We start from the raw sequence: 12,015 nt of genomic DNA, 5'->3' as shown, positions 1-12,015 counted from the left end.
AAGCGTACAAAATATATTTTCATGTCTACTCTTTATCAGTAATGCAGTGCTCCGGTATCACTTAATTACGTTTAATTGAGCTAAAATTAGTAATTGCGTACGTAGGTATGTACTTGAAGTTATGGAGTGTGTAGGATAATGACTATGAAAAATATACAAGATCTGTTTTCTAGATAAGCCATAAAATGCGTAAAATAACATTATATTGATTTTAATTTTTAAAAACTGTAAGTAGGTTTAAATACACACTTACTTACTATGTAGCATTTTTTTCTATTTTTAAATAAAAAAGCTATTAACCACCGTATTGGCATATTTTTAAAAATATTCAGTGTTTATAACTTTGGCGGACTCTTTTTAGTCTCTAAACTTGAACACTTAATTAAAACTGTTTTTTTATTTCAAAGTTTAAATTAATAAAAATGTTTGAATTATTTTTTTATGTATTGATGATAACCACAAAATAGCTAAATGTAACAACTTACAGATTATTTCAGTTAAAACGGCTGTCACAAATTATATGTATCAGTTATTAAATTAGATTTATTTGAACTTAAAATCTTTAAACTATTAATTAATCCTAATTTATTCACTTTAAGAGACCAAATAAAATTTCTAAACTCGTTCTAGTAAAGTTAAATAAACTCTTCTATGCATCTACAACCCTCTGGAGTTATTAAAAGCACAAAAAAAAGTAAATAAGTTTTTTTAAAGTTTGATTTTCCATTTTTTTGCGAGATTGTTGTCGATTTTCGATACCAGAAACATTTATAACTCCGGAAGTATTATCATCATTGAAAAGCTCTCTTAATTATCTTGTTTTTTTTTCAAAAAAAATGTTTGTTCTCCGGCTCATAGTTTTCGAGAAATTTCGAAATCAAAGAAAAAAATAGATACAACTAAAAAAAATCATAACTAAAAAACCATTGAAAATTTGGCAATTTTCTCGACGCCAATCTATTCCCCGGATCATTTTACAAAGCGTTAAAATAGTTTTTTCGAATAATTTTGCCGTAATTAAAAAAATAAAAAAACTGAAAAATTTGCCACCAAAAAATGCAAAAATTTGAGAAAAAAAAATTCTAAAACCTATACCTAACCTATTTGATAAATTTTGATGTCTAGTAGTTTCGGCGTAATCAGAAACTATTACAAGACTCATAGCAAAACACTTTGATCCACTGAATTCTACGACTCATTCTATGTATTACACTAGCACATTTGCCAAAAATTTTACTTATTAACTAATAAGTGTTACAAAAATTGTTGTTAAAGATTTAAATCAAGATTAAAAGCGATACATTTTTTATACAACTCTGTGTAATATTAAATTAAAATTTCATCAAATGTAGAATCTTCCAAAATATAAGAATACTTTCATACTTTCCCAATCATATTTCGTTTAATAAAAATCAGGTCAGAAATTTGAGCAGTAATTTAAAGCCACCTCTCTGGTTTTTTTAGCTTAACAAAGTACTACCACCAAAAAAATTTCAATTTGTTGCACTAAACATACCAAACAATAATTGGTTTTATTATAGTATTTATACTTATAGTATATTTCAATAAGTTGATAGATAATCCCATATAACGTAAAATTTTAATTCATAGAGTAAATTAATTTCGAAATTAATTTTTACTTTTTGGCGCTTGTAACTCTAAATAATAAGAATCTTTTAGAATGAGTCTTATTTAAATTGGTATTGCTTTACTTTGTGCTTAAATGCATTGTGAAAACAACTGATAAAAAAGAAACTGCATCTAGTGGAATATAAGTGCAATTAGGTAAGTAAAATTTTTATTACATACTGTGTCTACATTCTGAGGAAATTATTAAATCGCATTTTCTTAATAAATCCATTCCTTGAGCTACTGCATAATTCCCAAACTATTTTTGGCCCGGACGCGCTTTTAAATGAGCCCTGCCCGAGAAAATACGCGATGGCAACAGGGAGACATTACTCAGCCCCACAATGCGTTTCTTTTTCGTTTTGCTAATATTTTAATAATAGATGCGTTCCAGGCGTTCGTACGTCATAATTCTTCGTGTTTCCCCAACAATCCTAATTCCGTTTAACCGCTCGGAAGATTTTCAAGTCATGCGGTCATGCAAGGCAAATTAAATTGACCACTTTTTGTCAGATAGTCCAGAGTAATGGCCCATGAAATCGGCCGTGTGTCCATCACAAACGCGAAATTAACATAGAGGTGGTATGCATTGTCGGTATGTTCCGGCCGTCTCGTTAGCATGCACAGGCTTTAATCTGTTTCGGATTTAACACGGCCGTCTCCGGAGAGCCACCGTCGCCCCCACGCTCCAAGTCGATATTTGCTCGAGCTCGAGGATGATGTCCGCCGACGTCGAGATTAATTTCGTCAGCCGGTGATAGCTTAATAAATTGAAAACGTTCGTGATACACGAAATTAAAATGCAAGGCACGAGACCGCCATAATTGCATAAATGAAGACTAGCTACTTAACATTTCCCTCCACGGAAAATTATTGCCGTAAAAATGCATGGTTGGGAACTGAATTTTTGACTTTAGTCGGTGTTAAAGAAAAGCAATCTGAGATTATTAAATCTCAAAAGTTATAAATGTAAAGATTAATTTCATTTACGTCAAATGGTGAAACAGCCTTTTTATTAGATTGGACAAGAATTAGGTTCTTCAATATTAATAATAACAATAATACGTCAATGTCTTGCTTGCTGGTGTTAACTATCGATTGAACCAAACAGAAAACAAGGATGTTTTAACTGAAAAATGTGGTTGAAAATAGTGTGACTGCTCCGAGGCGCCGATCTTGCTGTCAAGACATGTATCGGCAATACGTTCCACTTAAAGCGCCAATTAAAAGTTTTGAAATGCTCGGGTTGTAAAAAGGGGGCACTTATTCGATATGGATTTTCCGTGTGGATGTCTCGATTTGCATTCGCTGCGACGACGTGCATCGTAGAATCGAGCACCGGGAAAACTAGCATTAGCATGCCGGTAGCGTCGCGACGCTGATGCACGACGTAACGTCCGCCTCTTTCGGATGCTGCGCCGCCGATCCCACGTCAAATCGCAACAAATCGCCCCCATTCCCGATGAATTTACTATCAGGACGCAGGTTCGCCAAGCTATGTATAAATCTTAGCTCCGCTCATCCATCTTAAGGCGCATAAGAAACTGGGCAGGAAATTCGCCGATCGGGCGATTTTTTCTGTGGCGGATAATTATGTAAATAAAAGCGCAACTCGAGGGAAACTGTTGAGTTCTGATGTCTGTTCCGGACCGAAAAGGCTCGAGGTGGGCCATTATTTACCCGGAGAACCGGTACGGACACAATTTATGCATTGAAGTTAAAAAACTGACAAATTGGTTATGGAAATATGAGAACTATTGACGGAGGTTCGAATTGGAACCTTCTTTAGGTTTTTATACAAGAAAACAATTTCTTTTTCGTAAAAAAATGAATTGGACACTTACTAATCTCTACCTGAAAAGTCCAAAATGCTCAATATTCAGAATTAATTTAAAACAAAAATTTTCATTTATGAGCGGTTATTTTGTTATAATTTTTTTGTTGAAAGTGATGGATCTAGCAGGTTAACAAAGAGATATTTGATTTTTTATTTTATTCAATTTATAATTTATAATAAAAGACATTAAACAAACTTAAAACATATAAAGTTTTTTTTTTTTTCAATGTACAAAAAAGAGGTAATAAATTAATGTTTAAAGCATTGAAATTGTTTTTATTTTTTAAACAATTTAAATACACCTATTGTCCTGATATCCCTCTGGTATCCATTTAAGCCGTATCATCAAGTTATCGTATTTTGCTTTACTGATGGATTTGGGTTTATTTCTAAGTGTGAGAAGTGATTGAGGCAAATTTATTGGCATTCTTGGTTTTCTTTTTAAATCAACACTTAAAAATTGCTGTAAAATTTGTTTTTAAATATAATTTTTCAATCTCTGCTTTTTCTAACTGAAACCAACTTCTGATGACCTAAATTAGCTTGCATTTTAATTTTTTCTTTTTGCAATACAATAGCATATGCTTAAAAATCATAAAGAAATAAGTTTCTAATTATATCGATATTTATAAAATAGAAAAGTTACTACCAAAAATTACTTATGGACTTATAGAATACTTATGGAATCATTAGTCTGCTATTCATTAGACTTATGTTCATGATCATGTAGTAGTTTCATGATTTTAATGTAAATATTGCAGTTTTCGGCGTAAAGTGTGCATTATTGGTTAAGGCAACATTTTCTGATTTCTCGATGAAGAAAGAAATGATAGTAATCCAGTGAACTCACAAATAAAGCCGATTGATCATTTGAAAAAATTATTGAAACTGTTAAACCAATTTTTGTATTACGTTAATAGACTGAAAACTGAGTAATAGAGTTTGGTAGATTCAAAATTTTTAGATGATTTTTCGTTTTTATGATTTTTCATCATAATTAAACAAATAGGTTTGGGAAATTTTTTTAGAGAAACTATGATGTCCAGAACGAAACTTAAAATATCGAATTTACATTTAATGTCCACCAGACAGCAAAAACCCGAGTAAATAGTTGGAGTTACAGATTCGTCTGCAGTTACAAAATTTTTCCATTAAAAAAAACATTTATCAGTTTTAAATTAAAGAAATTTAGGTAGATTCCTTAAAGATTCTACTTAACATTTTATTAATTCCGGAGTATTCCGGGCGATTCAAGGCTTATAAAAAACCGATTCTTTATTTCCAAAATTCTGCCAACGAGCAGAAACAACAAAACAAACAAAAAAAAACATTTTAAATAGGTCAATAACTCTTGAAAACTAATGGTCTAGCTAATAATGCTCAGCATGTTCGAATATTTCAGACGCTTATTTGTCGATTTCGAGGTATTTTGAGTGATTCCGGAATCACAAAAACCGATTTATAATTTCAAAAATTTTGATCTGTTCTTTACAATGAAACAAATCGCTTTGCTCTTAGTCGCCCCAATTGTTTTACTTTTCGTCGAGATTTTTGTAGATTTCGGGGTCCCAAGCATTTATCATACAATAATGCCGGAACTATTAGAGATAACCCTATGAAGCTAATTATCGTTGGAAAGCTCTTTTAATCATCTATGTTTTTCAAAAAAAATCATTCTTCTCAAACAAAACAAAAAGATATTATGCCTTGTACCAAATCTAAGGTGTGTTCAATGTTTACTTTTCACTATAATTAGGTATTTATTTTTTTGAAAAAAAAATGTTGTCGCTCTCAGGTACAGACTTATCTCCTTACTCAAAATACAGTCGGTAATTTAACCAACAAGATGCAATAAAACCGTGTGCTTGTCTCAGAACTTTTGATATTTTTGCCGGGAGAAAAACATGCATGTGAAGTTTGTCGTTGGCAAATTCGTGCCGATTCCTATATGTGGCAATTGGGGTACTGTGTAAACCAGGAAATTGGGAACCGCAGCCTGGTTCAACAAAGCCTGTTCGAGCGCGACTCCTCGACAGTCGACACCACTCCACGTCAATGGGGTGACACCGACAGCATTGGGCCGATGTCAATTATTTGGACAGCAGTCAACGGCTTTAACATGTTTGCCAAAACATTCCTGTCGATTAGCACACGACGGGTGCTCCGATTATGTTGCCGTTTTAAGCACCTACTATTGCACTCCATCGGACGGGAAAAACACAATTTTTCACAAAACCGCAATCGGCGATGACACCAATAAACGGCAAACGCCGGCGAAGTCGCGGTTGAAAGCTCGACTGCATAAAATTAATTACTCTATCAGAGGGAACGGATAAGTAGTTGCAGTGAAAAAGGAGTGGTTGGTTAGGCAAGCGAGTGGGAACAACATTAAATTTATATTTCTCCGGTAGATGTGCCATTGGGAAATAGTGGTTGTAAACAACAATAGTCTAATACGGGGTTATGTATGCATAGACCTTTTGTAATTATTATCAAGGCATATTTACATGGTCCGACAACATTGTTCAAACTTTATGGTGCTATAAGCGAAATGCTGATCCAACAAATCCTTTTCTTGTCATAAAACTTGATAATAATATATGTACGTACTTAATCTCCCTGACCTTAAACTCTACCCAAAAACAAAGAGTGCTCCACCCTTTTGAATAAAATAGAATCGAAGTACACAAGTACTTTTGTAATAAAATAAAACTTCTTGCACAATCTTGTCACCTTCCGAAAACTTATCCTTAATTTCCTTCGACATCTTGCAAGTTTTAAAATTTAATCTTGGACTGGACTAGGCAACTTTGGAAGTTTCTCATCCGGCTTTGTCCCTCCTATTAGGTAGAAAGTTCGTGAGCAATCTATTTTAGTTTCGATTAAGCATTATGTTTCGATTATCGCTTAGGAATCAAACTATCGCTAGACAATAATATCTCCGATAAAAGCACATAATGGTTTTGTGTAATGTGACAAAACCGGCTGTCGGATTGATCGGTGCCAATGCTCAATGACCGTTCTGTGCCTCCTTCACCGACCGCTTTATTTATATACGTACTTATGCCATAAATCCAATAATATTAGTAACAATAATAAACGCTTTTAATCTCAACTAAATGTAAATATAAAAAGAATTTAAAAAAATAAAAAAATAATAAAAAATAGAAACAGTGCTTTTTTGAAAACATTACTACTACGTAAGTGTTAAACAAAGTCTTACAAGACATATTAAGTGACTTTGATTGATTTGAATTACTACAGGGTGTTTACAATTTATTTCCAAATTTTTATTTTGCTTATTTTAAAGGCAACCCCTGTTCAAAAACGATCAACTTTTTGTAATACAACCATAACGTAAATCCTGAAGCTTTGTTAAAATGTAATTAGTTGTTAATAACAATAATCACATTTGTTCGATTTGGTCACGTGATCAGTTAATCACGCATTTAGTTGCGATATAAACCGGTCCTAAGCATTTTGAAAAATGCCACGAAAATAAATGGAATTTTATTTGAAAATAATTATTGTTGGATTGAGAAACTTCGTCTAGTGGCAAAAGCGAAAGCTCACCTGAACAATGGCACTAATACAGAAGTAGCGGAGATTAAGCTGGCAAATGTTCAGTCATCAATAACTGCTGTCATTCACAACCAAAACCATCACTTCTTGTTCAAATTGGGCGTCACTTTCACTCGTGCAGCATTTCGTTTAAATCTGAAACAAAGATCGCGTAATTAGTTTCTCTGCTCCACCGACACCTTCTCATTTTTGGCAAATTAAGAAGTTATTAAAGAGGTGGCACGAAGATCCGTCGGTTGATTAAAAACATCGAATAGATTCCGCATTGTTCAAACAGCGTCCCGGGCGATACAAAAAGTTCATCGAGTCGGAGAATCTTCGAGGATCATCTTCACCTGAAGGAGTCACTTAAAGTGTTTGATATTTGGTGTAGTATCAAGATTGGGTGAGGGGCACAAAGAGTGGCAGATACGGTGCAGCATCGACGTGACGGTTCCGGTTCGAAAGCTCTCAAACCGGTAACACTCCCTAATTAAATTCCATCATGCAGGATCACTCACGGGATCAGATAGTTCATTTGCATTAACAAGTTAAAGGGAAGCTGCGCGACGCCTCGGTCGAACCGTGTCCATACGGTCTTCCGCCAATTACGCGGATGGGGACGTCCTTTTTCGACTGAATGAAATATGGACATTCAGGTGAACATGGAGAGGCCAGAAATGGCGCACCATTCGGCAGGTTTTTCGCCCTGCTTTCGTTAATTATAAAAAGTGATCGACAAACTCGGTCGCAGACCATGTTAATGCGAAAACAAGCCGATTAAATCATTTGAGCGCACAATAGCAAACTGCTGGCCGAAATTAATTAACAAAATCATTTCTCAACTTTCAATTTTAATACCGACTAGAAACTTTCTTCAGTACATTGTGCTAGAAAACAACCCCTGATTAATAAAAAATTTAATTAAATAACTTTTTAAACTCAAGACAAAGCATCTTTGTTCACCCCTTGTCTATATAAATTATACACAATTTTGTAGCTTATTAATGTACCGGATATTTATTTTAAGACACAATATGCAAGCCATGGAAAACTCTCTACTTCTTCGTCAGGCTATACAGTAACTAATAAAACAGCTCTTTAGGTTATTGCACAGTTTACGAAGAAAACTTTTCGTTCGGGAAACGAAAAAATACTCTCGAAACGCTAACAAATTAATAGTCAGAACACGTGATCAAAACTGTCATAAACATTTGATGAAAATCTGTATCAGAACAAAACTCTATAGGTTAAAATTGTTATTTTCAACTTATAGACGTGAACACTCAGTCAGCATTGTATCCATAGTTTAGGTCCGTTTAAGTGATGCAAAAAAATTCGCGAAACAACTGTTTGTTGTTCCTAAATTTATTTATTTAATATTTATTTATTATCATTAATAAGTAAATAAGTAGTAAGTATGTATTAAAAATGGTGGATGCGCCAGGCTAACGATATTTTTTCGTTGGTTGTTTATTAATTTCAATATTAATAAATTATTTTACTTAAAAAACGTTTTAATAGACGTCATTAATATACTCTTTTTCATTAAGTAACTGTAACAATTAATTAATTAATTCAGTAAATAAGTAGTAAGTATGTATTAAAAATGGTGGATGCGCCAGGCCAACGATATTTTTTCGTTGGTTGTTTATTAATTTCAGTATTAATAAATTATTTTATTAAAAAACGTTTTAATAGACGTCATTAATACACTCTTTTTTATTAAGTAACTGTAACAAGTAATTAATTAATTCAGAAAATTAATAGTAAGCATGTATTAAAAATGGTGGATGCGCCAGGCCAACAATATTTTTCGTTTTTTCGTAACTGTAACAATGAATTAATTAATTCAGTATCAAAATGCTTTCTTTACAAATGTATGTTCCTAAATTCAGTCATTACCAGTTTGTATCCCATTTATCCCAATTAAGTATTTGTAACCAAGTTCAAACGAGTTAAAAAGTCGATTTAATTTATTGTTCTATGAAAAAGATTGTAAGTTCAAATTGCATGAAAAAATATGGTAACTTTCTGAGAACCTTAGCAAAAATGTACATAAATTTGAAAAAAAATGTTAGTGTCATTTAAAAATTAAAAAAAAACAATTTTTAGCTATTTTTTTTTTAATTAGAAAATGGTAAATAAAAGTTCCAAGTGAATGATTAATTGATTAATGTCATTTTGAATTAAATCTTCTAGTGATTTTATAAACATCGCTTCTTTAAGAGTATTCATGTAATAGAGCTCAGAAAATTTTAAATTTCTTAAGTACAGTGAAACCTCTCTTAATATTTAACCTTTTCACAACGGACAATTAAATATTCCCCATCAGTGTCCGTTGTTGAAAAGTTTTACTGTACTTTATTAGTCGACGCAATAAAAACTGTCATCGTTTTATTAAAACATTTAAAACACAGATACACACTTCTACAAAAAAAGTAATTAAAAAATAATAAAACATAGATGTACAGATAAATAATGGAGTAAGATTGAAATGTTTGAAAAATGTTTTGATGTAATTTGTGGCTTTCCACTGGCGGTGTGTTTTTCCAACGCAATCCTGTCGTCGAATAAACAAAATGTAAACCAGTCAATGTTATTCAAAGATGGTAAATTCATAGAGAAATTACCTCTCCGATAATGCTTTGGCAAAATATTTATCAATTGCAATTCAAATAACTGTTATTGAAGCAAACAACAATAGAGATGGGAATTCGGAGCGAGAACGGGATTGGAAAGGAGATTAAGGAAAGTCGGGTAACGGGAAGTGGGATGCCAAGGTCCCGGAAGCAAGGGATGTGTGACCTAATTCAGGAAAATAGTTCCGTCGCTACAGGGCGCAGGAGAGTTATGTGGCCTTATGACAGCACCGGTGACATTTGCACGTCATAGATATCGCCACAAGACGCCATATTGATTCTTCTGATGCCACAGCGAACGACACTTTGCTCCAAAGACAGATAACTCGAGCTCCTCTCGCAGGAATACTGTATTACGAGGCCATAAAGCTTGTAACCGCATCATCTTTAATAATTAGTATATTTAATAAAAATTCCACTTGTACAAGAATAAAGCCAATAAATTTAGTTTAATATTATGATGGCCAAAAGTGGCATTTTCTGGGTGAGCTTCCTCCAGTGGTCACATTAGCATGGACATATTTCTAATGGAATATTCATATTCCACTTAACAGGTAGCCAGATGGCATACGTTCATTCATTATGGAGCCGTTTTTGGCTTCAAGGACCATTTAATGCATATGGATATCTTACACTTCATGCCTGCCTTCAACCGCAGCTCGCACACAAATCACCAAAATTATTATCCGAGAATCAATTCGCTCTGCATAAGCTGGACGATAATGACAGACCAAAAACTCCAAATTTAGTGGCCGTCCGATCAAATGCAGACAATTTCGACGATATATGTCCCTTTGCAATTATTGTGTGACTTGATAGCAAAATAAGTAAAGCGATTGCGATTAAAACGATGGTAGGTTTTTGTGCGTTTGAGAGGCGGGACAGATTGTGATGGCTTTCGATATATCTTCGGTGCTTTTAAACAAGAAAAATGAAGACTCCACCGGCAGTCAACATCCCGACATGCGATCGCCGATCTTTACCGCGTGAGTAATGCCGTCGGAGGCACTTGCTGTCGTATATTTTTATTTTACATGTTATATTTTGATGGTGGCCGTAAAAGCTCTCTCGATGTGTGTGTATGCAGGTACTTCAATTTCATATATAATACTTTGTTGGCGGCTATGCTGACATCCCGCAGAATCGAATTTGATTTACATGTTTAATCGATAAATCTTTATTGTGTGCATCTACGTTTGTCCGGAAATCGCCGTGATTTATGATGCACCGAACGCCGGAGTTTTTATAATCTAATATTCTACCACTAGGAAGGACGATTAAACGACCTATCGTTATTTTATAGATATTGCATTACCCCAAGACGCGCGGAATGAATCAGAAATGTTGCTCGAGATTAAATTTTGTTTTATTTGCAATTTGCAGATATTTAATACAAATACAGAAATAATTTAGTTATGACCATTATCACCAACTGGCAAATATTTTTATAAAAACTGAGTTGAAAAAATCGGACATTTAGCAAATAACTGCATTTACATAATTTGGTAGAATGGGTTAAATGATATTAAATAAATGATATTAGGAACAGTTTTTTGGTATGTTCTAAAAGGGACAAGAAACTAAAAAAGTTCCAGAAAACACACTGTAAAATTTTTCTTTTGTTCTTTTTTAATTAAAAATTGAGCACAAGAACAACCAAGACTATGAGCACATTTGGTAGATATACTCAAGAAGTATAGAATTTATTTTATTTAAAAAATTGTCAAGTGAGCTTTCAAAGTAGTTCATACTTTTGAACACCACTCAAAAACTTCTGTGAATTTTGTACGGGATAAAAAATTAAAAGACAAACAAACCAGAAATTTTTAATATTGATAATTAGAAAAAAATATATACAGTATTGTGCGATATTCTGTTATAATGTAAATTTATATTTTGTAAAGCATTTTGGGATTTTTCTACTTTATCATCTCTCTTAAGTTTTATGTTCAAGACGGTAAACACTCTGTATATTCAACAATAAAAGAACTGTTAAATTCATTTCAAATAATAATCCGTTGTTTGTTAAATTCCAAACTTTGCTGATATTTTGTAAATCTGCTTTATGTTGGAGTGGCATAGTTTTTAGGTAATGACTAAAAGACAACGTAAACTTTACAATAACATACTTAGAACATTGTAATATTTTGTTTAAAAAATAAATTAATAATTGGAGAAATCCATCCCATGTTAATACTGCCATTTTTCCCCTCTCTTTTATTCTATAACCTTTTCACTTCCACATAACTTATAGTCCGGGAGCTCGTGTTAAAAAAATTGTTCTCTCTAAGCTCTAAATTTAAAAGTAGATTATTTTTAATGTAAATATGTATAGTTAATAAAGTC

The 12,015-nt window shown here is 33.0% G+C and overlaps 1 protein-coding gene across 17 annotated transcripts in view; it reads right to left on the bottom strand.

The window, feature by feature from the left end:
• The window catches only part of Glut1 (Glucose transporter 1), a 99,476-nt gene that overhangs the window by 46,557 nt on the left and 40,904 nt on the right, over positions 1-12,015 (bottom strand). For all 17 annotated transcript variants that reach the window (XR_010336314.1, XM_064359798.1, XM_064359807.1 and 14 more), the window contains one exon: positions 7,040-7,183. The gene's annotated coding sequence lies outside the window, so the exon portion shown is untranslated. The remainder of the gene's footprint in view (positions 1-7,039; positions 7,184-12,015) is intronic.

The sequence above is a fragment of the Tribolium castaneum genome, chromosome 1 (genome assembly GCF_031307605.1).
Source record: "Tribolium castaneum strain GA2 chromosome 1, icTriCast1.1, whole genome shotgun sequence".
Classification (NCBI taxonomy): Eukaryota; Metazoa; Arthropoda; class Insecta; order Coleoptera; family Tenebrionidae; genus Tribolium; species Tribolium castaneum.
Note: the sequence above shows the minus strand (reverse complement) of the source record. Positions and strands in the feature narration are given on the sequence as shown.